General features: G+C 46.1%; 1 long non-coding RNA gene across 2 annotated transcripts; it reads left to right on the top strand.

Annotated features, from left to right (window-relative positions):
- The first annotated feature begins 1,968 nt into the window (after nucleotides 1-1,968).
- LOC144327742 (uncharacterized) lies at nucleotides 1,969-14,967 on the top strand. Of its 2 annotated transcripts, XR_013392827.1 has the most exons (4): nucleotides 1,969-2,076; nucleotides 2,855-3,013; nucleotides 8,050-8,184; nucleotides 9,658-14,967. It is a non-coding gene; the product is annotated as an uncharacterized LOC144327742 (long non-coding RNA). The 2 variants fall into 2 exon arrangements; XR_013392828.1 differs by lacking the exon at nucleotides 8,050-8,184.
- Nucleotides 14,968-15,948: the final 981 nt, after the last annotated feature.

Here is a 15,948-nt window from a genome sequence, read left to right as displayed (position 1 = left end):
AAACCCATACACAAATTCAGCCAATTTGTGGTACAGCAGAAAAGGGGAAGATCTACTGCACAATCAGAACTGCTTGCAAAATCTTCCAACCTTCCCATACTTCTCTGAGGGTGGGTAAGTAGGTGTGCTGTTTTGGATACTGCCTTCAGATGTGCAGTGGCAAAGGGGAGCTCAATCTATTAGCGGCTCAGGCCAAGTTTTCAGCAAAGTTCTTAACCCGAGGTACTATTTCTGGGTTAGCGGAGTCTGTAAGCTGAAGCGTATGTAAGCTGAAGCGTATGTAACCCGAGGTACCACTGTATTACAAGCCTATGGGACGAGGAGGAAATGATCAGGATATGATGTAGAAGCCAAGCCATTTAGGACTGTATTCCTTTTATATTTCCCCTTTTTAGACTAAGCCCGAGGGCTGAGACTGTCTGCATACACGTTTTCCAAGCACATGACTTGCCCCAAAGAATCCTGGAAACTGTAGTTTAGCCCTCACAGAGCTACAATTCCTATCACCCATAACAAACTACAGCTCCCAGGATTTTGGGTAGGGGGAGAGAGAAATGTTCTGTATGTTATGTACTGAAGTTCTCACCCTGGGCCAGCAGGGGGATACTGTAGATAGTTCAGGTCTACATATGCAAATAAGGGATCGAAAGTGACATTCAATGATTGGATAGTTACAGAAAATGGTTACTGTTGCGTTCTAGTGGAGCTCTATATAAGCAGGCTGGCTGAACCCTTCAGTTCAGTTCTGTTCTGGCCTGTGAATAAACAAGAGCTGTCTGAAGAATCGCTGTGTCGTCTGATATGTTCACCTACAACTTAACACTTTAAACATATGGTGTGTACACAGCTGTTGTCTTTTTTGGACACACCTGCTAGCTGCTCTGGGGTCCCTTTTTGGCTCAGTATTGTGCTAAATTTATTTGAATTCATTTCCAACCTGCCTTCTCCCTACAATACTCATTTTGTAAAGTTCAAAGATCCCATAAATAAAGGGCTGGGGCAGTCATGAGGGTCATGGCTCACTGGTAGAGCATCTGCTTTCTGTGCAGAAGGTCTCTGCTTGAATATCAGCTGTCTCTGCAGATGTTTCCTGCCTGAAGCCCTGGACAGCTGCTGCCCATCAGTGCAGGCAATATTGCGCCTCAGGCAGGAATGGTTTGACACACCACAGGTAGCCCTGCTAGCCTGTTGCTGCAACATAAACAATAGTCTTGTAGTATGAAACTGACAAACGAGTATTATTAAGCTTTTGTGCACTACAAAAGGCACATTTCCTTTTATTACTCACCTGCTGTCTCTTGTTTTCTATTCTCTGAGGTTTGTTAAAGTATTCTTATTTGGCTGACTTTGCAAGATAATAGTTCCAAAATGTGATAAGCTGCTAGCACATTTGCAAAGCTAAGCAGGGTCTGGTATTGCTTCAAACTGGATGGGGAGCTGTGTGTTGAGATTCCAGCATCGGACTAGATGACCCCTGGGGTTCCCTTGAATTCTATTATTCTCAATATTAATTTTTAAATTATATTTCATTACTTTCACCAGTTTCAAATTTGTTATCCATTTCTCTTTGGGATTTGGCTCCCTGCCTTTCCTTCCATGCTGTTTTTGCACGCTTCCCTTTTACACACTGCATGATATCACCTATTTCACCTAATACAGGTTCCTCTATTATATCACATATTTCGCCTATTAATTTCTATCATTCTCCTTTTTCCCTCCTCGCCCCCATACAGGCTTCCCTTCTCCGCTTTAGCTGAACCTCCCGCATTCTCTCCTTCAAGTGCGAGCGCACATCTCCCGAAGCATCTCTATGTCCCACTAGGCGCAGTTAGCTCCGCCTAACTACTGGCGACGCATGCGCGGTCTGCCGCGACGCCGTTGGAGGCTAGTATGGCGAGGGCAAAGGGGGCGGGGCCGCGCTCTTCTCAGCCACGCCGCCGTGCCTTATACTTGAGTAGCTCCGCCTAACTGCTGGCGACGCATGCGCAGCTCTCCTTCGCGCCGCCGTTGGCGAGCAGCCTTGTGGGGCCGGCGGGGCGCAAGATGGCGGCGGTGCTGCAGGCGGCGTCTCGTCAGGTGAGGGTCGCGGTCGCGCGTGTCTCCTCCTGGGGGGCCGCCCTTTCCCCCGCGCCGGGGTGGCCTCGGCTGCGGGTTGTCAAGTTTCAGCCCCGTCAGAGACGGAGCCGCGCCTGGCGGGTGTTTCGCCTCCCCGCAAGCGGGTTGTTTTGTGCGCCGCCTTTCTCCCGAGAGGGGCTCGAGGCGGCTGACAGATCGGGAACGTAGAAAAGGCGACAATTAGAAAGCACACAGAGTCCTTTCCAGGCCTGTGCTCGGGGGGGTGGGGGGTGAAGGACACGAGCGTCTCATTTCGCTTGGAGAGGTGTCAGCTGCTGTGGAGGTTGCCCTTGGGGGACAGAAAGCCGGGATTTCGTCCCGTGGGTTATTGGGCCCCAAACAGAAGCCCACACCAAAGTCTGTCTCCCTCCACGCCGCCAGAATAAACTCAGGAATGTAAATAGTCTTTTGCTTGGTTGCCTGTAGGAAATATTGTACTGCAGTGCCCTCTGCTAGCCAGGCATGCATTCCCCCTGAGTCACCCCATCGGGGTGCTACAAATTACAAACAATTGTGTCTCCAGGTGGGTAGGCTAGCAAATTATTTGTGGGCTCGCGCTTTCGTGGTCTTTCCCTCCCAAGACTAAATCTGGAAAAACGTTTGTCAGCAAATCAGGTAAAAGTATAATTAGATTTTTTAAAAGAACAGATGCACTGATGAATATCTGGACGCTTGCATCTGATTACTTGCACAAAATGTACCACACTTTGACCCCGATTTATTTTTGTTGTAATAATAGATCTTCCGCATCCCATGTGTTGGACAAGTAAGGGGTTATTATGTTGACTGGAGGATGGTACGTGATGTTAAGAGAAGGAAGATGGCTTTTGAATATGCAGATCAGAGGCTGCGGCTGAATTCCCTTAGGAAAAACAAAATTTTGCCCAAAGAACTCCAGGTAAGATGAAAATACTGTTTTAAGATATTCTTGATTGTAGCAATGAACCAGGCATCTCCTCCCCATCTACATCACAGATTCAAAAATATATTTTATTTCAGTATGATATAACCATTGTAGGTTATGAACAGGTTATGAATAGAATCATCTCCTGATTCATTTCCCACAGTTCATCCATTGCTTTTTACATACTTTTTTAGTCATTGGTTTATCCAATTTCTATTCTTCCCAGGAGCTAAAGTCCACTAAGCAAATAATAGTATGGAAGCAGCTAGCCAGATATGTGCAGTTACAGTATTACACAGAGGATCAGTTTGGAATGCAACCTACTGCTTGGGAATCCTGTAATTTTTTTTAAGTTATTGTGTCTTTGTTGTGGTGGGTTCCCTGAAGTGGCATCTATTATGCATTGAAAACCTTTCACATGGTGTCCTTCAGTTAAAAATTCCAGGCAGTTTTTTACTGGTTATTCTGTTCCAGACTGTAAAAGGTAAAGGTACCCCTGCCCGTATGGGCCAGTCTTGACAGACTCTAGGGTTGTGCGCCCATCTCACTTAAGAGGCCGGGGGCCAGCGCTGTCCGGAGACACTTTCCGGGTCACGTGGCCAGCGTGACATCGCTGCTCTGGCCGGCACGGAAACGCCGTTTACCTTCCCGCTAGTAAGCGGTCCCTATTTATCTACTTGCACCCGGGGGTGCTTTCGAACTGCTAGGTTGGCAGGCGCTGGGACCGAGCAGCGGGAGCACACCCCACCGCGGGGATTCGAACCGCCGACCTTTCGATCGGCAAGCCCTAGGCGCTGAGGCTTTTACCCACAGCGCCACCCGCATCCCGTTCCAGACTGTACTCTTTCTTAAATTTAAAAGGCATCATGAAAGCTCTTTTGTTTTCCATATGCTTTTAGAATTTAACTGTTGGTTGTTCTCCATAGTGATTCAGTCCTTTTACAAAATTCCTTTTTCTTTTTCTAAATGTATTGTCGTAGGTAGTATTTTTGTTGAGTACCTGTGTACATGTGGCATTTGAATGCTTCAGGAACAAACTGCTAATTGTTAAGGAAAACAACACTTGTGTTATAGTAATTTAAAGTCTTAACCAATTTATTACAACACTAGGGCTGACCTGCCCTCCGCCATTCCTCACCCATTAACTTCCTAGACCTTCCCCTTCCCACATCATGCAACTACAGTGATACCTTGCAAGACGAATGCCTCGCAAGACGGAAAACTCGCAAGACGAAAGGGTTTTATGTTTTTTGAGCTGCTTCGCAAGACGATTTTCCCTATGGGCTTGCTTTGCAAGACGGAAACGTCTTGCAAGTTTGTTTCCTTATTCTTAACACCGTTAATACAGTTGCGACTTGACTTCGAGGAGCAACTCATAGCACGCAGTGTGGTAGCCTTTTTTGAGGTTTTTGAAGACTTTGGTGATTTTTGAAGCTTTTCCAAAACTTTCCCGACACCGTGCTTCGCAAGACGAAAAAAATCGCAAGACAAAACTCGCGGAACGAATTAATTTCGTCTTGCGAGGCACCACTGTACTAAGATTGCTTTTCACATTCCCATTTCTGAAGCGGCTTCTCTCTCCAGTTTTGCAACCCTGCTTTGCACTCTTTTTTACCTTCGCCCCATGTCCATGCTTCTTCCCTCTCCTTTTGTGCAAGCAGCCTCGCACACAAACTTCCCACACAGTAACATCCTGAATCTACCTCCTCCTATGCACCCTTTTCATCTTCTGCCCAGGTATGAAGCCACCATCCCTTTCATCTTCCACCCTATTCCCTCGCCTCCTACTCCCTCTTTTTTCGCAAACCCCCTTGCACCCCCAATTTCATGGATCATGGAGCCCAAGAAAGTAAAATCTCTCACTGCCTCCATTTCTTCCCCTTCTATTTGCCAGGAGGTGATGGGACCAGTGGCCATGATCTTCGTTTTTTTGATGTTGAGCTTCAGACCATATTTTGCGCTCTCCTCTTTCACCCTCATTAAAAGGTTCTTTAATTCCTCCTCACTTTCTGCCATCAAGGTTGTGTCATCTGCATATCTGAGGTTGTTGATATTTCTTCCGGCAATCTTAATTCCAGTTTGTGATTCATCGAGCCCAGCCTTTCGCATGATGTATTCTGCATATAAATTAAATAAGCAGGGAGACAAAATACAGCCTTGTCGTACTCCTTTTCCCAATTTTGAACCAATCAGTTGTTCCATATCCAGTTCTAACTGTAGCTTCTTGTCCCACATAGAGATTTCTCAGGAGACAGATGAGGTGATCAGGCACTCCCATTTCTTTAAGAACTTGCCATAGTTTGCTGTGGTCGACAGTCAAAGGCTTTTGCATAGTCAATGAAGCAGAAGTAGATGTCTTTCTGGAACTCTCTAGCTTTCTCCATAATCCAGCGCATGTTTGCAATTTGGTCTCTGGTTCCTCTGCCTCTTCTAAATCTAGCTTGCACTTCTCGATCCACATACTGCTTGAGCCTTCCTTGTAGAATTTTAAGCATAACCTTGCTAGCGTGTGAAATGAGTGCAATTGTGCGGTAGTTAGAGCATTCTTTGGCACTGCCCTTCTTTGGGATTGGGATGTAGACTGATCTTCTCCAATCTTCTGGCCACTGCTGAGTTTTCCAAATTTGCTGGCATATTGAGTGTAGCACCTTAACAGCATCATCTTTTAAAATTTTAAATAGTTCAGCTGGAATATCATCACTTCCACTGGCCTTGTTATTTGCAGTGCTTTCTAAGGCCCATTTGACTTCACTTTCCAGGATGTCTGGCTCAAGGTCAGCAACCACACTACCAGGGGTGTACGAGGCATCCATATCTTTCTGGTATAATTCCTCTGTGTATTCTTGCCACCTCTTCTTGATGTCTTCTGCTTCTGTTAGGTCCTTACCACTTTTGTCCTATATTATGGTAATCTTTGTTAATTAGATTAGTCTTAATAAGGTTATGATTTATGTTTGTTTGTCTATTTGTCTGTGTGTTTAAATTTTTGTGAAAAAAACAATAAACAATAAATTTTTGGGGGGGGGGAGAAAACACTACATTTCCCAGCACCCCACAAAATGAGCCCTCAGCGCCCTAACCTGCTGGGTTAAGATATCGCCAAAAACCCAAGGTCAGCCGAATCATTACAAAGGGCGCTAAGCTGCGGGGGAAAGCCTCTGCAACGTTTGTCGAGAAAACACTATGTTTCGCCAAATGCTTGGAGAAGGCCCCATGTGACATTTGGCAGTGAAAAAACTACATTTCATGGCGCCCCACAATATGAACCCTCGACACCCTTACCTGCAGCGTAAAGATTTCGCCAAAAATATGACATTATCCGATTAACTCCAAAGCGGTGCTCCAGGAAGAGCCCCTGTAAAAATACGTTTCACAGCTCCCCCCCCCCCAAAAAAAAACACGAGCCATCAGCACACTAAACATTAGTTTCAATATTTCGCCAAAAATCTGGGGTTGTCTGACTAACTCCAAAGCAGAGCCATATGCTGTAACAAGGCCCCATGCAACATTTGGCAGTGAAAACACTATGTTTTCCTGCACCCCACAAAATCAGCCCTCGGCGCCCTAACCCTCAGGATCAAGATTTTGCCAAATATCACCACTGGAGAGAGACCTGTTGCATAATGTAAAAGTGCTGTCTAAAATGTATAAGATATTATGGGAAAGGGATTCCTGCGCTGAGCACTGGCAAAATGGCCCGTGCAATGTTTAGCAGTGAAAACCGCACGTTTCACAGCGCCCCACAAAATGAGCCTTTGGCGCTCTATCCGAAAACCTGACGTCATCCAATTAACTCTAAAGCAGCGCCAAACTGGGGAAATTGCCCCCCTGCAACATTTGGCAGTGAAAATAGATAGAAGTCAGTGCTTTATACGGTTCAGCCATCAGGCGTAGCAATGCACAAAGATTAAAGCCACGATAGCCAGCTCTGAAAAGCTGGTGTGGTTTGTGTTTTCTGAGGCATAGCCATGAGGCTTGGAGTTAATGACTTGTAACACATCACAGTCATGTTGACACCATGAATCATGTTGACACGATTAAGCGCTTCTACGCATGCGCAAGTGGCGAAACACGGAAGTAACCCTTTCCGGTACTTCCGGGTCGCCGTGGGACCCAACCTGAAAAAAGGTAACATGAAGCAAACGTAACATAGGTATGACTGTACTGGAAGAAGCAAAGATCTCCCGTGTCAAAGCAATGATTCTTCAACATCAACTTCACTGGACTGGTCATGTTGTGCAGATGCCTGATTCTTGTCTTCCAAAGAAACTACTCTATTCCAAACTTTAAAATGGAAAGCGTAATGCTAGTGGTCAACAAAAGAGGTTTAAAGACTCTATCAAGGCAAATCTTTAAAAATGTAGTATAAACACCGACAACTGGGAAACACTAGCCTGCCAGTGCCCCAATTGGAGAACAGCTTTTACCAAAGGTGTCATGTGCTTTGAAGACGCTCGAACTCAGGACGAAAGGAAGACATGTGCTAAGAGGAAGGCATGCTTGGCAAACCCTCACAGTGATCAACTCCCGCCCGGAATCCAATGTCCCCACTGTGGAAGGACGTGGGGATCAAGAATTGGCCTCCACAGTCACTTACGGACTCACTGTTAAGACCGTGTTCGTGGAAGACAGTATTACTCGGCTACAAATGATCACCAAAGAAGAACAGTATTTGAAAGAATGGATTCCATATACAGTGGTACCTCAGGTTAAGAACTTAATTTGTTCTGGAGGTCTGTTCTTAACCTGAAAGTGTTGCAAGAGACTTAGTAGCTTTTTCTTCTAGATTCCATCTAAATTGCACGCAGAATAAATACTGACCTCTAGGGCTATGAAGTGGTGTTTGGGTAAGTTTATGGTTCTTCTGCTCCTGGTCACTCACCTGTCTGTGGTCCTCAAAGATTTCTTGGTCCCACAGCAGGGAGTAATCCAGAGCATTTGGAAGTTAATCCCTGTTACCTATGTTCCTCAGAGATAATATGATAGATGGTAGCTATCGTTAATCACCACTTAATTATCTCTGTTGACAGAGTCTCAACAGAAATGACTAACCAGCCACGATGCCTTCCTGGAACTCTCAGTAATAATGCAATTGTCCAAATATTGGAAATCCCTATTCAATAGGAATTGTTGGGTGTATTGTTGACGAGATCACTGCAGAACACGTGAGTAACATTTGGCTCTGTGCTACTCAAACTTTGGCTGCAAACCTGCATTCATTGTGATTTGTTTGCAGAGAGGTTAGATGATGAGGCAACAAAACACTACCCCACATTTTCCAGTGCATTTTCTTTTAACTTTTCTTTTCACAAGAAGTCCATTTGGGGGGAAATAGGGTTGTTCTGCAGGACTAGGTACAACCTGAATATGCTGGTATGTGATTGAACATTCCCTCCAGTACTTTGGCCACCTCATGAGAAGAGAAGACTCCCTGGAGAAGACACTGATGCTGGGAAAGATGGAGGGCACAAGGAGAAGGGGGCGACAGAGGACGAGATGGTTGGATAGTGTTTTCGAGGTTACCAGCATGAGTTTGACCAAACTGCGGGAGGTAGTGGAGGACAGAGGTGCCTGGCGTGCTCTGGTCCATGGGATCACGAAGAGTCGGACACGACTAAACGACTAAACAACAACAACAACAATTAACATTGTTATGTGACTTCCTTGTATCCCCCTGGTTGGATTTCAGTGCATATCATTTTAACGGTTTTCCAAATCAATATTCTTATAAAATTAACTTAATCACTTAACATCTTTCTTACTTCCCAGTTCAGTATTAAACATATTAATTCATCACATATTACATATTTAAATCCTACGCCTATCCGCTATATGCAAGCTTTTTCCAATTAGTTTAACTTAACATATTTAACTAAATAGTCATTAAATTTTGTCCATTCTTCCTGATACTCCTCCTCCTTCTGGTCAGGGACTCTTCCAGTCAGATCGGCTAGCTCCGAAAAATCCATCATCTTCATCTGCCATTCTTCCACTGTTGGTACTTCTTGCGTTTTCCAATTCTTAGCTAACAAAATTCTTGCTGCAGGTGAGTGTCCCACCGGGCGAAATGGGATGTACCCCCCCTCAAGCTCAGGATTCCAGAACTAACAACTGTCAGTTGGGAGGGACGGAAGGCAAGGACCCACAGCCCAGGTGGGGCTCGCTAGCTTGGAGAGGAGGTGTGCGATTCCTCAGCTGGAGTAGATGCAGGACAGTTGAGGCTCACATGCCTCATCACCGCAGAAGCTATCACTGGAAAGCTGTCCTGGCCAGGCCTGTGTCCTTTGGCTCCAGTTGGGAGTGAAACGGATGACGTCTGATTTTGGGCGAATTTTTTTAAAAAAAAAATAATTATGATTTTCAAGTTTATACATTTCAATAATTTTGCAGTCATTTTCACATTTCAAAACTTGACTTCCTTCCCCCTCTTTCTGCAGTTCCTTAAATTGACTCTTCATATCTTATGCATATCCAAATTACCTTAATTTCTTTATTTATGCATCTGCTTTAAATATATAATCTTATTAAACTGCAGGTTATTCCAATAATCCTGCCAATGTTCTTATCTGTTTACAGTTTGTAACTATTCATTAAACCATTTCCATTCTTTAATAAAAAGTTTGTTCTCTTGCTCCTAGAAATGGTCAGCATGCGACAGAGGCCACATCCTGGGAACGGATTTGACTGGCCACCTAAACCAAGTGAGGGCAGCCAAGGAGTCTCAAATGCTCAGGAACTTCCCCTGTGTGCCAAGACAGGCTCCAGCAGATTAAGCGGACAAGACCAAGCGTGGGCCCAGTGGTCAAGAAGGTGGTTTCTGCAATGCTGTGGAGGGAAGTGAGGGGCAGATGGGGCTCATCCACCTATAAAGATAGCCCAGCGAGGAGAAGGAAAACTCTGATCCTAATTTGCCTTGTGGGATATCTTTGGGAGCTGAAAAGGCTAAGGAGTAATCCCTACACAAATCTGGACTGGAGTCCCTCAGGCAGTTGGATGGCGCTGTTTACAACCCCTTCTGACAACTCCTGCAGCCCAACTGGTGCCTAACTCTGCTTTCCTTGGAGACACATGTTGTCATCTGGGAAGCCCAGGACCTCCAGACACACTGCCCAGTCTTGCTCCCTGGAGAGGTCACTTTGGGACTGCTGACACCGTTGCTTGACTTTGACCTCACCCCCGGAGGCGCACTCCATTGCTTCTCAAGACAGACAAATGCCAGCATTAAAAAACTATTTGAAAGAATTTTATTTCATTCACAAAAGACAATCTGGCATGTGATTAGGACAGTGGTTTTCAGACAACGGGTGACACGTTTATTGATCCAGTTTGGAAGTCTCTGTCTTGTCTTCGCACATGCGCAGTTCCATCTAGGAGCAACAACAAGGGAAGGAGCCAAACTGTCGACTCCTGCAGCGAGACTCAGGATTTCCACTCATGCTCACAAACGTAGGAAAAAGCACCGCCTAGGATAAAAGGATGATCACAGAATAGCATGTTTGTAAAGGAACTTGATTAGAATAATAATAATGATTTTATTTTTCTATTTGGGTTTGTGGGGAAGGGGGGGGACTGGGTCTTGGTGGGGAGGGAGATCTGTGCTGGAGCTGCTGGCCTCACTGCTGTCGCTGCCCGGAAGAGAAAAGAAGAGAAAAGATTTTTAATCTTTCCATTTATTATTATGTTGACAACCCATCTTTCCTTCAAGGATCTTCAGGTGGCTTACGCTATTCTCCCTTTCTTTAATTATACTTACTTCCTCATTCCATTTCTCTTCCAATATCTCTTCCTCCTCCTCCTCGCAGACCAGGGGGTGGATTTTAGGGGCACGACAGCAGGAGGCCAGCAGCTCACACAGCCTGCCGCACTGGCCATTCTCTCTTTCAACAGCCTTTGAGAACAACTGAGTAGGCATCTAGAGCGTCAACTGAACAGGCATGTGGATCAGCTAGTCACTGGGCACAGTCTATTCTTTTGGAGGGGGCTTTCCCCAGTTTCCATTTATAAGAAGTTTGAAAGGTTGCCTCTTTATAAAGTCTGTTTCCTTGTGATGAAAGACCACACTGGAGACTCATAGTGTTTTTGAAATATATAAAGGTAAAGAGACCCCTGACCATTAGGTCCAGTCGTGGCCGACTCTGGGGTTGCGGCGCTCATCTCGCTTTATTGGCGGACCGGTCACGTACAGCTTCCGGGTCATGTGGCCAGCATGACTAAGCTGCTTCTGAACCAGGGCAGCGCATGGAAACACCCTTTACCTTCCTGCCGGAGCGTTACCTATTTATCTACTTGCACTTTTGACGTGCTTTCGAACTGCTAGGTTGGCAGGAGCAGGGACCGAGCAACGGGAATTCACTCCGCCGTGGGGATTCGAACCGCCGACCTTCTGATAGGCAAGTCCTAGGCTCTGTGGTTTAACCCACAGCACCACCCGCATCCCTATTATTTATTTCTTTAGATACTTGGCTTTTGGGCGAAGGGAGAACTGGGTCTTGGAGCGGGGTAGAGCTGTACTGGAGCTGCTGGCCTCACTGCTATCGCTGTCTGGAAGAGAAATGAAGAGAAAAAATTCTAGATGCCTACTCAGTTGTTCTCAAAGGCTGTTGAAAGAGAGAATGGCCAGTGCGGCAGGCTGTGTGAGCTTATTACATTGATGACCCATCTTTCCTCCAAGGATCTCCAGGTGGCTTGCGTTATTCTCCCTCCCTTCCTCCCTTTGCTCACGCAGCCAATCTTTATAAACTAATCTAACCATGACTTGGTTCCCTTTGTTTCTGAATCTTGAGGGATAGTAAAAGAAACAGAATGCAGAAGGAATTAGGAATCCTACTTATACTTTATATGAAGAAAGTTTCTTCATTACACCAGAAAACGTATTTCCTTTCTCACAAACTACCTCCTCAAACTAAATATGCTCATCTTTAATTTTATAGTCCCTCTCCTCTTTTGTCCAGTTCTGCCCCTCCTTTCGGCGCTTTTCTTTTCTTGATTCTCCAATTAGTCCAGCCGTTTCTCCTAGACCACGCTACGCCATCTTTGCCATCTTTATAGGTTAGTGTTTAATATAAGTTCAATATTAAAAGTGTTGCCTTCTTTTTTACCTTTGTTTCCCAGTAACTTCCACCACAAACAGCGCTGACAATCCAAGTCTTTTAACTCAGTCTCTTTCGCTGGGCTCACGCCACTTCAAAGTAAAAAACAAGTTAAGTCCTTGAATTCCGCTTCTTTTAATGGGCTAGTACTGCTGCTGCAGAGTGAAATTTGAATCTGTCTTCCTTTTCTTACTGGTACTTGTTAGAGAAATCTTCGCTCATGGTTAAGTATAATGAGAAAGATTTCCAATATATTTAAGATAAAATCTCCCGCTCTTTACTCTTTATGTGCTAGTCTTTTGGGTCTGTTTCTGAGCAGTTCACTTTGTATAAATAAGTCTCACAGACCCTCTTCTCCTCAAGCTCTCCTTGTTAGCTTAGTCCAGTAATTAAGGGGATTGAGAAAGTGAGAGATTTTGCTGCCGTTCTTACCGTTTGGGACTTTGAGGCTTGCTGCTGAGGATTGCTCGTGTCCTTGTGTCTAGCTACTCTCTGTCGACTCACCTCCTGGTTAGGACGTGGGCTTTTTCGATGCTGCCGGACAATGTCAGCCCTGGACCACACCCAGAGCCTTTTTGGGGGTCGTGTAGCCTCCGCGTTGCCCCCCAAAGTTCCCTCTAACAGCTGCTAGGCGCGGAGAACCCACGAAGCACATCAACAACGGAGGGCGGAAAAACCGGAAGCCCTTACATACCAGGTTTGGGAGGGGGATTTAGTCTGCGATAGGCTTTTTCCGTAGGGACACGGGTGGCCCCAGAACCTAGGGCTTGCTGATCAGAAGGTCGGCAGTTCGAATCCCCGCGACGGGGTGAGCTCCCGCTGCTCGGTCCCTACTCCTGCCAACCTAGCAGTTCGAAAGCACAAAGTGGAAGTAGATAAATACCGTATTTTTCGCTCTATAGGACGCACTTTTTCCCCTCCAAAAATTAAGGAGAAATGATCAAAGCAGCAGAAATAAGAGATGATTGGATCCCTTTCTGAGCGCGAAGCATGGGTACCCCCAACAAAAATTTAAAATTCGGTTTTGTAATTTGGAACTAATGTGATTTGATTGGTTTGCTAATAAAAATTATTTTATTAAAAAAACAACAAAAATTAAGGGGAAATGTGTGTGTGTCCTATGGAGTGAATGCAGGCTGCGCAGCTAAGCCCAAAGCCAGAACAGGGAGAAGTAGCGCTGCGCAGCACTCCGTCTCACTGTTCTAGCTTGGGGTTAGCTGCGCAAAGCCTCCGCAGGGCAGCGGGGTGAAGGCACCCCGCTGCCCTGTGGAGGTTTCAAAGGCCGTCCCCGAAGCCAGAACAGCGAGGCGGAGCACTGCACAGCACTCCGTCTCACTGTTCTACCTTGGGGATGGCTGCGCAAAGCCTCCGCAGGGCAGCGGGGTGCCTTCACCCCGCTGCTCTGCGGAGGCTTCAAAGGCTGCACTCCGTTGGCTTCAGGCAGCTATCTGCAAGGTTTCGGAGCACAGCAGAAGTTCCCACTGTGTTCCGAAGGCTTGCGGATAGCCGCCTGAAGCCTGGAGAGTGAGAGGGGTCAGTGCATACCGATCCCTCTTGCTCTCCTGGCTTCGCTTCGCTGGAGAGGTGCTGCACAGTTTTCCCTCTCTGTGCAGCGCCCCTTCAGCGAAGCGGGAGGAGAAATGGAAGGGGCTCCGTTTCTCCTGCCGCTTCGCTGAAGGGGCACTGAGCAGAGAGGGGGAGAAACCCCCCCCCCCTGTTCTCTCCCTCCTATGGTCCGGTGTGTCCTATAGAGCGAAAAATACGGTAGGTGCCGTTCTGGCGGGAAGGTAAACAGCCTTTCCGTGCACTGCTCTGGTTTCGCCAGAAGCGGCTTAGTCATCCTGGCCACATGACCCAGAAGCTGGACGCCGGCTCCCTCAGCCTATAGAGCGAGATGAGCGCGCAACCCCAGAGTCGTCCGCGACTGGACCTAATGGTCAGGGGTACCTGTACCTTTACTTAGGCTTTTTCCAGATCTGCCTTACTGCCCTATGTTTCTAAATCTTGAGGGAGAGCAAAAGAAGCAGAATGCAGAAAGAATTAGACATCCTACTTACACTCAAGAAGAAGAAATCTTCATTTTGCCGGAAAACATCATTACTTCTCACAAACCACCTCCTTTCTCCTGAACTATCCTCAGATAGTTGCTCTTCCCAAAGTCCTCAGCCAAGTCACTCAGCAGGGGGACGTGTCACAATGGAGGACCTGACCCTGTTGCTTTAGCTACCTTGCTTAACAATGTGAATGGTTCCCCTTAACATTAATTTTTCAAATATATATTCCAGTGGGTTTTTATTTTATTTATTTAGGAAGGATCTAGAGCTGGCTTCATCCAGCACGGTGCATTTCTGGACAGGACAGGAAATACCTTGCAAACACACACTTTTCAACATGGCGGTGTCACCAAGGAAAAACACTCCTGGCCTAGACTATGGCTGCTGTTTCTCAATTAATAGTAAAAAATGACCCTTCTCAACATCCTGTAATAATCTGTCCAGTATTAGGATGGACAGGAGCAGGACTTCACCCTTAGACCTCCTCATCCCCCTGTTTCTTTCTGTTTCTGCCCAGTGTCTTCTGCCAATCAACAGCTTTCCTTAGCTTGCAAGGAAGTGAAATGTTATGAGTTACTTGGTGCCAGACTCCCCTTTGCCATGAGTTTCTGGGTGCCAGGCACTGAACCCCTGGACACTGAACATCTGGGGAATTGATCTAAGCCATGTTTAAATGTACCCCAAGCTCTACATTTGATTGTTGGTTATTAAAAACTGATTGAAACCATTTTATTTCATTCACAAAAGAAATTTTGACATGTGATTATGATAAGAGTTTATATAATAAAGGTGACACATTTATTGATCCTTTTTGTAAGTTATTATTTGTCTAATGTATTTTTTATATATATTAATCAGTAAGCGGGTGGGGTGGGAAGCAGTGCTGCATATGAAACTGGTGGATGGCTGTCATTAATCCAGATCAATTTCATAGAATCATAGAAACTTATAGCTGGAAGGGACACCAAGGGTCATCTAGTCCAACCCCCTGGGATGCAGGAATCTCAGCAAAAGCATCCATGGCAGACGGCCACCCAACCTCTGCTTAGTAACCTCCAAGGAAGGAGAGTCCACCAGCTCTCGAGGGAATCTGTTCCAACGCCAAACAGCCCTTACTGTCAGAAAGTTTTTATGAATGTTTAGTTGGAATCTCCTTTCTTATAACTTGAATCCATGGGTTCGAGTCCTACCATCTAGAGCAGGAGAAAACAAGCTTGTTCCCTCTTCCATGTGACAGCCCTTAAGATATTTGAAGACGGCTGTCAGATCTCCTCTCAGTTTCCTCTTTTCCAGCCCAAACCTACCCAGCTCCTTCTTCAATCTTAGTTTCCAGACCCTTGGTTGTCTTGGTTGCCCTCCTCTGCACACATTTCAGCTTGTCAACATCCTTCTTAAATGATGGTGCCCAGAACTGGACACAGGACTCCAGGTGTGGCCTGACCAAGGTAGGAGAGAGTAGGACTTTGACTTCGTTTCATCAGGACCCTGGACTTCCATAGATGCAACCTAGAACAGCCTGACCATTTTCTGCTGCTGCACATTCCTTGTGGCTGAGGCTCAGGGTAACGCCCCCGGGACCTTTCAGTTCATGGTGTCCATGGAGGCGCAGGTCAATTCTGTGTCCAGGCCAGCTGTTGACCAGCTTCATCTAGTACGCAGGCTGAGACCCTACCTGCCCACAGACTGTCTCACCGGAGTGGTGCATGCTCTAGTTATCTCTTGCTTGGACTACTGCAATGCGCTCTAGGTGGGGCTACCTTTGAAGGTGACCCAGAAACTACAACTA

Source organism: Podarcis muralis, chromosome 5 (genome assembly GCF_964188315.1).
Source record: "Podarcis muralis chromosome 5, rPodMur119.hap1.1, whole genome shotgun sequence".
NCBI lineage: Eukaryota > Metazoa > Chordata > Lepidosauria > Squamata > Lacertidae > Podarcis > Podarcis muralis.
Note: the sequence above shows the minus strand (reverse complement) of the source record. Positions and strands in the feature narration are given on the sequence as shown.